The 12,838-nt window shown below is 35.4% G+C and overlaps 1 protein-coding gene and 1 pseudogene across 5 annotated transcripts in view; one reads left to right on the top strand and one right to left on the bottom strand.

Moving 5' to 3' along the window:
* The window catches only part of dimm (dimmed), a 54,397-nt gene extending 51,332 nt beyond the window's left edge, over positions 1 to 3,065 (bottom strand). For 2 of the 5 annotated variants that reach the window (XM_069057214.1, XM_069057216.1), the window contains exon 1: positions 2,947 to 3,065. The gene's annotated coding sequence lies outside the window, so the exon portion shown is untranslated. Of the gene's footprint in view, positions 1 to 2,665; positions 2,851 to 2,946 lie in introns of those variants that run through there. The other 3 variants (XM_069057222.1, XM_069057215.1, XM_069057218.1) reach the window with 3 other exon arrangements.
* Positions 3,066 to 11,642: 8,577 nt separating this feature from the next.
* LOC138139258 (proteasome activator complex subunit 3 pseudogene) lies at positions 11,643 to 12,619 on the top strand (annotated as a pseudogene).
* The last annotated feature ends 219 nt before the right edge of the window (positions 12,620 to 12,838 follow it).

The following is a 12,838-nucleotide window of genomic DNA, read 5'->3' as shown; positions in this document are numbered from 1 at the left end:
GGGATGAGGTCGATAACAGTGTTAATTGGGTTTTAATTGGGGTATTAAGACTAAGACTGGGCTTTTATTGGCACTAGAATAAAATATAATCCACAGTTGTTGTTCGGAGCATTTGATAAGAGACAGATGGAGAAAATGAGATAATAAATGGAACTTCTGCAAAAATGTGTGGAGAGCGCGGTGAGGAAAGTGGAGATTGTTGGCTGTGAAGACAAATACAAGAAGTTTTCACAAACGGAAACAGTTGGATACTAACGACCTTGAAGACTAGGAATTAACGCCACATGATTAAAAAAAAAGATAAGGCAAAAGTTTTGCTGGGAAGCGTTTTGAACTTTCAATTTATTAAAAAGACATCATGGGTATACCTTTTGGGCAAAAGATAAAATAACTTGACATGTTTCGTAAAAATTATTCAGCCAAAAGTCATTGTAATGTTTATTAATTAACACAAAGTTTTTTGAACAAAAGGTCAAAGTGTATACACTGACCTTACAAAATTCTCTCTGGATGAATTTGTAGACGAAAGACAGTGTGTTGGTTAAAATAAAATAGTTAATGTTATTACCGACAAACCTAGCCAGCAATAGGACGTAAAAGAAATATGTACATGACATTTTCAAAATACATATGTATATCTTTTTTTAAGTTATTTTTGGTCTGACTGAAAGTTACAAAGTTGTGAAAAAAATACATATTCGAAAAATTGAAAGGAAAATAATTTTGAAAAATTGACAAATTTTGATATATCTTTTGGTTTTGATTTAAATCTTGAAAATCCCCAATTAACTGATGAACATTCTCAACAAAGTAAAAAATTTGTAAAATTTTAATTAAAAAAAAAAAAAATTCATGTGGAAAAGTGTAATTGCAAATAAATTAATACACCATGTGTCTATCGATTTTGCAAAGAATATAATAACGGTTCACAAAAAAGATCTCCAAATATTAAAAAAACATTCATTACAATAGTTATTTATTTAACGAGTTCGTGTGTAATTTTGGCTTTTTTTGGTATGAGTGGACCAGGTTAAAACTCGAGTGAAACGAGAGTTTTAAAAGTACACGAGTGCCAAAAAAAGCCCAAATTGTACAAGAACGAGTTGAATACAACGTTTTTTTTTCGACGAGCCCCTTAAAGGCTCCAAATCGCTAAAAATCTTTAAAATTAGCTTGACGTTTCGTTTTGACAAGTTGTCAAATTTATGAAAATCCGTTCACACAGGAGAAAATTCTCAAATTCTGACAGTCTCGAACAAAAAAATTTTTTCGCAATTTCTAAATTTTTTGATTTGATATTTTTTATTTTTTTAAACGATACTGTAAATAGGTTGTTCAAAAATGAATAATAATAATTTTCATGGATTTTTCGTTTAATTAAATATGTTATATTTGACCAAATTTTGAAAATAACTTACCACAGGAAAAACAAACCAAGATTATCTTTTTCGGGTTTTTTATTTTTTCAGAAAAAAATTTATTACATCAAATACAAAACGTTTGTTACTGGTTTTTCAGAAACGTCAAAATTTTCAGAGAAATTAGGCCCCTTTTATATAAAAAAAAAACTTACATGTACTTACAGTAAACAATTTGTCCAAAAAATTGTATCATTTAAATTTCTTCTGAAAGAGTCGATTGTGAACGCACCACTCGTCAGTCTGCAGAGTATAGTCTGGTCTCAATTCTTAATTTCAACCACCTGTTGAATCATGTTGGCAAAATAAACATATTTCTAAATTGGGGATTGTTATAACCAAAGTTGGAAAATACAATGAATTATTTTATAAACATGATTCGAAAACAAAGTACTTGAGGCTAAAATGAAAAATGCTCTGGTAAAATGTTTCGAGAGATAAAAAGGTTAGCACCGTTCTTTTCCTTTATTCTAAAATCTTGAGTAAAAACAGAAATTGACAGCCAACAGTGTTGCCGGTTTTATTTCTAACGTAGAATGCAGTATTTTTGGTAATTTAGAATTGAGACAGACTTTAAAAACACAAATAAAAAGTGAGGTTAGATTGAAACAACTGATCGGTGATCCGTAATCCGTGGTGCGTTCACAATCGACTCTTCAATGCCAACTTTGAGAAGAAAATTAAATCTAAAGCACTTTTAATTTTTCAAAACATTACAAAAACACAAGCTTTTAACAGTTTGACATTTAAATAAAATTCGCGTTTCACAACCCAAAATATTTCTTTTCGACGTATTCTTTATTTTCCTTATAAAACAGTTACATTTGACCCAAATACTTTTAAGATATCAATTTTGCGGTTGGCAATATTGCTTTCCCAGTTAATCGAACTCTTAGTTTATTTTTACTATGTGGTTATTAACCACGTTGATAATTATTACACCAGTATTGGTTAACCTCTAGAATTACAACAATACATTTTCTCCGTATTTTCGAAAAATATTACTCTGCTGCGCCCGTTTTCAAAATATGTACAACAAAAATAATGTCTTCCAGCTTACTGTATAGTGTTGTATACACAACTGTCAAAAAAATGAAAGCTATTTTAATTTAATTATCATAAATTGGCGAGGTCTTATACCGATTTCTTTTTTGTTAAAGAATGTTAAGAATATAATAATAATAATAATAATAATGGTAATAGTTTGTTAAACAATTGACAATTAAGTCATTTAATAACATATTTACAAGTGTTTTTGTGCATTTTGCCCTGGCCCAGGCCCCTTTCGCCATTCACTCGCTTTCTGCGGCCAATCACCCTGTATATCCTCGTGTCGGTGCCCAAGACCGGGGCCACATCCTTGCCACGTTTCGACCAACCTCACTCCGCAAACCCCAAACCGAAGAGGCTCGCCGCCGCCAGAGGAGCCCCACGGGGCGCCTGCCACGTCGGCGGTCCCGAGACGCCGCCGGCGGGTCGACGGACCGCCCCGACACCGCCGCCCCTGCAAGAACATCTGAAGACTTACGTTATCGCACGTGTGTGGATGTGAATCGAAATGTCAGTCCGCACGCACACACATCAACACCGTCGTCAAACCACTGAGTGATAAGTCGCGGATCGCAGGAGGAGGACCGCGGCGCGCAAGCGTCCTCCCACGTTGGAAGCGGACGTCACGACGTGCACGTGGTACGGGAGCTTTAGCGCCCACGTCGGGACGCCGGTACGAGGAGGGCCGTGTCAACATTCGCCGAAAATGTGACCGGGGTATTGATATTTGGGACGAGGTGAGGGATTTTCGGGTTGGCCCGGGGGCGAATGCGGGGGCGGCATGTCAACAGTTCACGAGGGGATGTTTGACGACGGGATGAACCGGGGCGGTTTGTTTTGCTCCGCCGCCGCGTCACTATCGTTCTCATAATTGTTATTATTAGTACTACGCGAGCTGGCACGGCCTTCAGGCCGCATTCATTCATCATTATATGTTATTATTATTATAATTGAATTATGATGACAATTTCCCAATCGTCAAACATCAACTCTTGCAAATCCTGTGTAAGTACTATCCAAACTTGTAGAGACAATTTACTGTTAAAAAACTCTCGAAAAACGTCTAAAGCTCTTTGAACTTGATTTCAAAGAAAGAAAATATGTAGCATATTATATCATAAAGAGTAGAAGCGAGTCTTTTTGTGCCAAGCCCAGAAATTGAAGACCGAAACGGCAAATGGGCGAAGCACAAAAAGACCTGTTGTTGAAAGTTGTACAGATATTTTAACCACAAACTACTGGCTTCATGTAGAACTCGGAAAAAATTTCTAAAAAATTCTATGTCAAAAAATAAAATGACATTTATTTTTTGAGCTACAATTTTTTTTAATTGCTTTTCGTCTTCTACGTTGTCAAACAACTTCGCAGGTAAAATTTCGGCACATTTTAAAAATACACCCTGTATATCATATTTTATAAAACGTACACCAAAGCGGTTTCCTTGTTTTAAAGCATATTTCCTATAGGTTACTTCGCATTGGCGTACATTTTATAAAACGTGATATACAGGGTGTATTTTTAAAATGTGCCGAAATTTTACCTACGAGGTTGTAGGACAACGTAGAAAACTAAAAGCAATTTAAAAAAATTGTAGCTCAAAAAATAAATGTCATTTTATTTTTTTACATAGAATTTTTTAAATGTCTTTTCCGAGTTCTACATGAAGCCAGTAGCTCGTGGTTAAAATATCTGTACAATTTCAATAACACCCTGTATACTATTTTATCTAAAGCGGGTCACAAAAAGAAAATCGACATGAACTCATTTTTTTTCCTGTATTAATACTCGTGGTTTTAAGTGTTGCAAAGGATTATGAACAAATATACATGTAAAAAATATAGTTGCCATGCACTTTTTAGGATGGTTTAAATTTTTTTCGAGATATCATTGATTCGATGATGTGATTGTTTCGTCAAAGAAGAATTCAACAAGTTTTTAATTTCAGTCCTTTATCAGGAACAGCTAAATGATCTTAATTTATGTGATGAAGCAACATCTGAAAACTTTCAAGAAACTAAAGAGAAACATCAAATTTGCTTAACGATGGAGATTTTATAACATTCCCTGAACAATGAAAAACACCATTAATGTTTCCATTGTGATTAGTGCAAAACTTTGCAGGAAACAATTTAATTACAACTGCAATCGGGATTAAAAAAATATTCCTGGGAATCTTTACCATTAAAATTGGTGATAATTGGTTTGGTGAAAATCGTCAACGGTGGTAGAGTTCTTTGACTTCAGCAAAAAAAATTGTTTAAAAATGAATTGACTGATTAAATAAAAGCCAAATAAAATAGTATCTGTCCATAATAAAATTGGGGTGTCTGTCTGTTGTTTCTTTATGTAAACAAAATTTCGAACCTTTTGTGTTACTTAGGCCACACAGAAAACATTTTAGCAGTTTTTACAATATTGTCTGTCTGTCTGGTTCTCGTTTAAATCCACTTAACTCAGCAACTAATGGATAGAATGTCTTCAAATAAAGCTACAAAAAGATTCCCGATTGTGTTCTGCACTTTGTTGAATCCCGACACGACGTCAAGAAGCTCCGCAGTAGCAATAATAAATCTGCGCAGAGTATATCGTCGCGTAGTGAGTTCGCCTCGTTCAGTCCTATTAACAAGTACAATCATTTACTTGATGGAGCACGGTGTGCCACAGGAAACCGCACTAGGCCCATTCTTTTTCTTTCGTATAATAGAGAGTGTGGTCAGAATCGTGATATAAATTTACTTTCCGACAAAATACGTATATAGGAAGTTGTATATGTTCTCTACCAAGGATGTTTATGTGGTAGATAGATGTGTGGTAATAAATTTGTGATTCGTAATCAACAATAATATATTATTATTTTTGAGACCGGATTTACCCGAGTATGAACCGGATTTTATATTTTTGTAAATAAAAAAGCGGGCACGACATCAAGGCCGGATTTACCATTATGGATATCTTTACCAAGTACTCGTAATCCAATTGTACCCCATATCCACGTCAAATTTTGCTCGGATCGGAGACAATCAAGTAACAGAGCTGTGAAGTACATATTGTAGTTCCCCTGCGGCCACCCATCCAAACACTGACCCCATCCGACACTGCTTAACTTAATATAGCTATATAAATTTTAAAAGTGCTCATTGATCTTCGGTGAGGTCATTTCTCTGAATGGATTTACACAGCTGATAAAATTTCAAAATGATAATTATTAATGTGCTAATACTATAATCGGTTTTAAAATCAAAAATCCAGCACCTGTTGAATTATGTTGGCAGAAAAAAAAATCCCTAGAATAAGCTTCATTTTTTTGGGTTAGCCCAAACTCCTGTCAAAAGTTGACATTGAATTGTTAAGTTTATTTACATAACACAAAATAATTATTATGTACAAAAAGGTCGTAACTACCATATCATACCTTTTGAGTGAAATAATAAAATGAGAATAAAAAATACGATGAACTACGATGAAAACGACTGTCTATAGTTTTTTTTTCATAACCACACTTTTTTCTGACACTTTCAGATACACTAAAAACAAAATTTGGCGACGTTGTCGGTTGTATTTTCGAGGTAGAATGCAGTGTTGTTTTTGAAACAGATTATACGTACCGTGAAATCGAAAAAAAAATTAGAGTAGGCGCTGACCAAAAATTTCAGTTGGCAATTCGTTAAGATTTCAATTATTTAATGTCAGTCTTAAAAGTTAGGTTAGTGATTTTGAGAATGTTGAAATCTTGATTGTCATAAAGAAAAAGAAAAGAATTTCCTTAGCTAGTCCAATGAAACAATGAGATTTTTTTTATTTTCGATCACACAGTAGATAGACTATACATGTCTATACGTTGATTACGTTGACGTATTATTAACGCAAGACCAGTCGTAAAAATTTTTAAATGATAAAAATTAATAAAAATTTGTTACACAGTCTAGGACTGGTTTACAAATCTATGAGGGGCATGGTGACCAACTCAATAGACCGGGACCAATGGCTTAACGTGACTTCCGAATCACGAGACAGAATATAGCCTTTTTTTTTTTAATTATTTTAAATTTCGCCCTGGGTCGGAATCGAACCCGCGACCCTCGCGTCCCTGAGCCGAAACGGACTCCCTTAGGCTATATTCTGCCTAAAATAAACAGCATTACGATATGCTCAACGATTTGGTGAATTACTTTGTTTTTTGGCTATTGGGAAAAGCTCTCAAAAATTGTATGTAATTGGTTATTCCGATGGTGGTTTTCGGAAAGTGGTTATTTGGGACAACAGGATAATCGGGATTCCCACAAATACCACGATTGAGATGAAGCGCTAGAAAAATTAGTAACAGATTAGTAACATCGAGTCATTTTGCGGTATTTGTGGAATTTTCTTTTCTTAACTTTATGATGTGCGTAAGAACAGTGTTTTTAAATGCACATTGTCTTCCGTTCGTTCAACATAATTCAATCAGTTCCACCGATACTCTTCTCTGTGTGGGTTTCCAACTTATTCAATGTTTTTCATGTTTACAAATTGGTTTAATTATGTCTCGTCTTTTGCCTTTCAGAACGACAGAATACACATTAGTTAAAAGAGATTTTTCCTTTGTTCGGCAAAAGATATTTTACGTCTCCTTTTGCGTCGTGTTTTTTTAATTGTAGCATATTAAATTGGAGATATGTTTAATGTCAAAAGATATTCTCATTTTCTTTTCTTATATTAAACCTAAGTCAGTATGACGTGACTTTTTAAATACAGTTCGGCGTCAGCTGAAACCAGCTTTTACAGCTTTCTATGACATTTCCATTTTTCATTTCATTTTTGCACTGTTATTAAAATTATTAAGCAATATTAGTCATGGTTTCAAATAATAGCTATTTTCAATACAAGTGAGCAAAGTAGTGCATTTAATCACGAGTACGGAAGTTGGGAGTCTGAGCCGAAGGCGAGGACCCCAACCGTACAAGATTAAATGCACATTTGCTCAACCGTGTTGAATCTGTTTTTTTGATTTACTGATTTTAGTTTAATCAGTGATACCAACACACAATGCATTTAGCATGAATTTTCCCAGAAGTTTATCCCAAGCAATTTCACGTTTTTTCGTCAATTGAAATCTAAATAACAGGTTACAAATTTAAATAAGTCAAAAATAAGACAAGCTTTAGAGTAGTAGCTCAGAAAGTATTTTAAAAACAGATTAAAAAAACTTTCATTACAATATATTTGGCGCCATCTATCCACAAACTCTCAGGACATTCACTTTGCTCACTAGTGAGAAAATATCATTTCCTCACTAGTGATTCAATTGCCATCTTTCCTAACTATTTTCAGTGAGCAAAAACCACTAAAATCTAACGATCATGGAAAAAATACTTTATTTTATAGTTTGGAAGACTTGCTTTTAGGCTCGCTGCGCTCGTGCGTGTAATTTCCCACTTGTAAAAAAATAATTTTCGTGTGTTTTCAACGTTAAAAAAAAGTTTTGTGAAAACTCCAAGAAAGAGATACTCAATGTGTCTTTTAATTTTCTACTGCGACAAATAAATGTAAGAGAAGAATAATATTCTTTAAAAGTTATCACAAAGTTGCAGATAGCAATTTCCTCGAAGTGGTTATATATTTGTTTAGCGCGAATTAAATTTCAAATGTTATCATAGCTTCTAATTAACAAGCGTCATTCAGTTGTGTTCGTTGTAGTAATTAATAATTAAATAAATTTAATTACAAACAGCAAAATGTAATTAGCAGCGAGATTGTTTCCATTGACTACGATTATATTACAAGTGAAACAATGTAAAGGATAGAAATTGATTACAACATTTACGTTGAAATTAATTTGTAGTTAATTATCTTGACTGCCGTGGCATGTTGACAAGCATTTGACCAAACAACTGCTAATTTCTTTGTATTATAAAGCAATCAAAAACAACACAAATATAAAGAAGTAAATAAAAAACAAAATCTTTTTACATAAAAAAGTATTTATAATATATTTGTACGTATTTACAAAGGTGTTCCGCAAGGCTCTGTTTTAAGACCAATTTTATAAGTATTTTTATGGAAAAATATTTCTTCTATACCTTAATAGAAAATAAACATCTCCGTCCTCGCTTTTAGGTCGAAAATATGATATTTTGTCCCTAGGGAGCAAACATTAAAACATTAATTTTTTTGATTTTGAAAAAAAATGTTTTTTTAATAACTCGTAGATTTCTGGTAACCATGGACGCTTTTATTTAGATTTAATCTTCAGTCTGGAATATGGTATTGAAATACATATCACGCGACAGTTCTGGGACACTCTGTATATATGCCTTTGGAGTAAGATGTCATTTCCGCCCTCGGGTGATTAAACTTCACCGGCGGTAGGAAATTAAAGACATTTTCTACCCTTGACGATATTTTGACGTTGCATAAAATTGTTTACTTTGTAAAAGGGAGACCTCGTCGCGAATTGACGGATCGTCAAGGATGCGCTAAAAATACTGGAAACAATGGGGGGTAGGAACCAGAAGCCCCACCGGAGCCCACAAATAAAGAAGAAACCGCAAAAGATCTCCGAAAAAAGCTCGAGCAAATAAAATGTTCTCGTGGAGCCCTTATTAGCATTCGACACTCCAGCCCGCCGGCTCGAATTTCCCCACAAATCATCCCCGCCCGCAGACCCGTCCCGCCACTTCGCCCCAGTTTAATTAAATTTAATCCTCGTCGTGGCGGCAAACCTGCAAAAAGTGCCAACTTAAGTCCCGACTGAGCCCCGGACGGTGCGTTGGCGTTAGCTGGGCCAGAGCGTCGGCGTCGTCGTCCCTCGACCCCTGAAAAAAGCTGGTGCGCCACTGGACCGATCGGAAACCGTCGCCGTCCTGAAAACTCGTCGATCTATGGCGATAGTGAGAGGAGCGGTGAAAAAATAAATGTCAGACTACCATTGACACCGAAATCATTATAAAATAAGCGACACCCACTGGAAAATCAATAGGCGGCAGCGCCTGCATGGGGCTTACGTAGATTTCAGACGGCGCGCAACAAGTGTAGCGCGCCTGAAAACTGCTGAAACGACGTGATCATTGACGCAACAGATTAACGGCTATTAGTGTCGGCGTTAACGGGAGAAGTCCCACTGCAAAACTGCCTACGGGACGGGGGTGGACCCTCGGAAAATCGATTTGTTTTTACAACGGATTTCTCGAGGGTTTTTCTTGTTTGTCCCTGATTTTGACGGTATTTGGACAGAGTCAAACAGATGCTAATGAATGGCGCTTTTTCAGCCGCCATACAACCCGCTAGAACAACTTTTTTCCTGTTTTGTCAACAACAAATACAACGGATATACAGGGTGTTATTGAAAGTTGTACAGATATTTTAACCACGAGCTACTGGCTTCATGTAGAACTCGAAAAAAATATTTAAAAAATTCTATGTCAAAAAATAAAATGACATTTATTTTTTGACCTACAATTTTTTTTAATTGCTTTTAGTTTTCTACGTTGTCCTACAACCTCGCAGATAAAATTTCGGCACATTTTAAAAATACACCCTGTATATCATGTTTTATAAAATGTACGTCAATGCGAAGTAACCAATAGGAAATATGCTTTAAAACAAAGAAACCGTATTGGTGTACGTTTTATAAAATATGATATACAGGGTGTATTTTTAAAATGTGCCGAAATTTTACCTGAGAGGTTGTTTGACAACGTAGAAGATTAAAAGCAATTAAAAAAAATTGTAGCTTAAAAATTAATGTCATTTTATTTTTTGACATAGAATTTTTTAGATATTTTTTCCTAGTTCTACATAAAGCCAGTAGCTCGTGGTTAAAATATCTGTACAACTTTCAATAACACCCTGTAGAAAAACAGAAAATTTTCTTGGTTATTTCATACACACGACGACAAACTATTCCGGAATGTCAAAGTAATGTTAAATATTTTTTGAAAGTACTAATCACGCAGAACTACATACATCTAGAGAGTCTAGTGAACAAAACTGTTACGTGGAGATTGTGAAATATCATTTAGGGGAACAGAGATTTCACCAGATGTTAAGACGACAAAAAACAAGGAAAAAAGAAAAACATAAATGTATAAAGTTTAGAAGACACCAAGATAAGAGAGAAACAAAAAATACAAGGCTTAGTTGAAGGAAGGTCACAACAGGAACCACTGCAAGGGAGGTGGGAAGGACTAAATAGGATAATCAAGTCAGCTGTAGAAAGGAAAATTCTTGAAAGAAGAAATTTTTGGTGGTATAAAAAGAACAGAAACGATTTTTCATTGGATCATTGTTATTATTATTTTGTGGTTTGTGCACATTGGAAGTAGTTTAAAGTTGACTCAAGTTGCAAAAAACCAATTTGGATTTGCAACAGCAATTTTATGGCATTAGTCGTTTGAAATTACTTTAAAACTATACTTATATGGAAAATATTCAATCCAAACTATGATTTTCAGGTCCCTTTGTGCCTTTATTTGGTTCAAAAATATTGAAAAAATGCTGTTGCAAATGACAAGTGGTTTTTTGCAACTTGAGTCGACTATAAACTAAAATGACCACTTTTGCGCCTTTCGAGGCACGAAACCAGAAAGGTTTGGACCGCCACCTATGGAAGAGTAGCACAATTAGAATCTATTCTACACTGTTTTTATTCCAGTTTCACATTCCTTTTTGTAGTGGTATTTGTCTTTACTATCTATGTACTTTTGTTTAGATCTAGTTCTAAGTAACACACAGTCGTCATTAATCATTAATGCCTTGCCATGACAAGCTAGGAAAGTACCGGGTGACTGAGACAAATTTAGTGGGTTGGCACTCCCGAATAAGTGGTACAGTTGAATTTATAAAAAACGGGACACGTCAAAAAAAATTGACACAATTTTTTTGGTTTTTTAATAGAGTGAAACGAGAGATAAATTAGAATTATGGTCAAAATTCAATGACATTAAAAAAATTATTTGATAGGTATTGTCAATTAGACAATAAGACAATTAATTGACAACGGGATAAAACCAAATTTACATTAGGAAGATTCATGTCCCGCTTTTTTTTAGATCCAACTGTGCGCCTTGTTTGTTGATTCTACAATTAAATATTGAGCTGTCATATTTCAATCTGACAGTCAAGTCTACCAACATAAAATTGTAAATGTGTTGCCAACCGAACAAAAATAATTTCAATTATTAAATGTCACCTGGTATATCATTCCCTGAAAGTAGCTGAGTAGGTACTCGTATATCATTCTCACCCAAGGGGGTGAAAAAGAATTATAAACAACTTAATAATCCAAAATATTGTGATGCATTTTGGCAGACATGTTTATGTCAAATAATGAGCCAGTGAAATTGTCAAGAATTGTCAATTTGTAATGAATCTTTCCGTAATCAAAATTTAATCTTTGTGAAATTGCGCACAAAACCATGGCCCACCTGCACGCCAAGAAGGTCCTCCAGTACAAAGAGCGCTTCAAGAAAGAAGCCGAAGAGCTCCTCCTGACAGGTTTCCCCTCCACGATCCTAAAACTGAACGCTCTGATAGTCACGCCCAAATTCAAGAAACGCGATTTCAGCGACATGCACGAAAATTTCAGCCCTCCACCCGAGCCTGAACCCACGGACAACGGGGATGCCACCCTTCCTCCCATAAAAAAGCTCAAATATGACAACAGTTCTTCACAGACGAAGACACCGTCCAGGTTGCTCAAAACAAACAAGTGTCTGATCGACTTGATCGAGACCGTCAAGCCCCACATGATCAAGCTTGTCGAAGACGCGAAGATAATGAAGATGTGGATTTCTTACATGATCCCGAAGATGGAGGACGGGAATAATTTCGGGGTGGAGATTCAGGAGGAGACTCTGGCGTTGGTCCAAGCTGTGGAAAATTCGGCGGCGCTCTTTTACGACAGGATATCGAAGTATTTCAGTACCAGGGCGAAGGTGATGAAGAACATAATCAAGTATCCGGACGTGGAGGATTTTTTGAGGGCGGTGAAGGAGCTGGACGAGAAGGAGTATCTTTCGTTTTGTTTGGTGATGTCTGAGATTAGGAATCAGTATTGTGCGTTGCACGATGTGTTTTTGAAGAATCTTGACAAGCTCAAGAAACCACGCTCCAATCAACCTTCGGAATCTTTGTATTAATGTGTCTGGAATAAAATATGTAATGGCTGAGCATTTTGATTTTTGTTGTCTTTTTTTTTAATTTACAAATAATTGCTGTAACAGCAGAACTTTGTAATAAAAATGGACTGCTAATACTATAAACGCCGTGGCTATAAAATGACCCCCGCATGTGTCCGCCATGATAGGCCTAATTCTAGTGAATTTTTGCCTCGACGTTTGGTAAGTTGGCAAGAAACCATTATCTGTGACGTGTTCACACGGATGTTAGCC

This window comes from Tenebrio molitor, chromosome 9, assembly GCF_963966145.1.
Source record: "Tenebrio molitor chromosome 9, icTenMoli1.1, whole genome shotgun sequence".
NCBI classification, from domain to species: Eukaryota; Metazoa; Arthropoda; class Insecta; order Coleoptera; family Tenebrionidae; genus Tenebrio; species Tenebrio molitor.
Note: the sequence above shows the minus strand (reverse complement) of the source record. Positions and strands in the feature narration are given on the sequence as shown.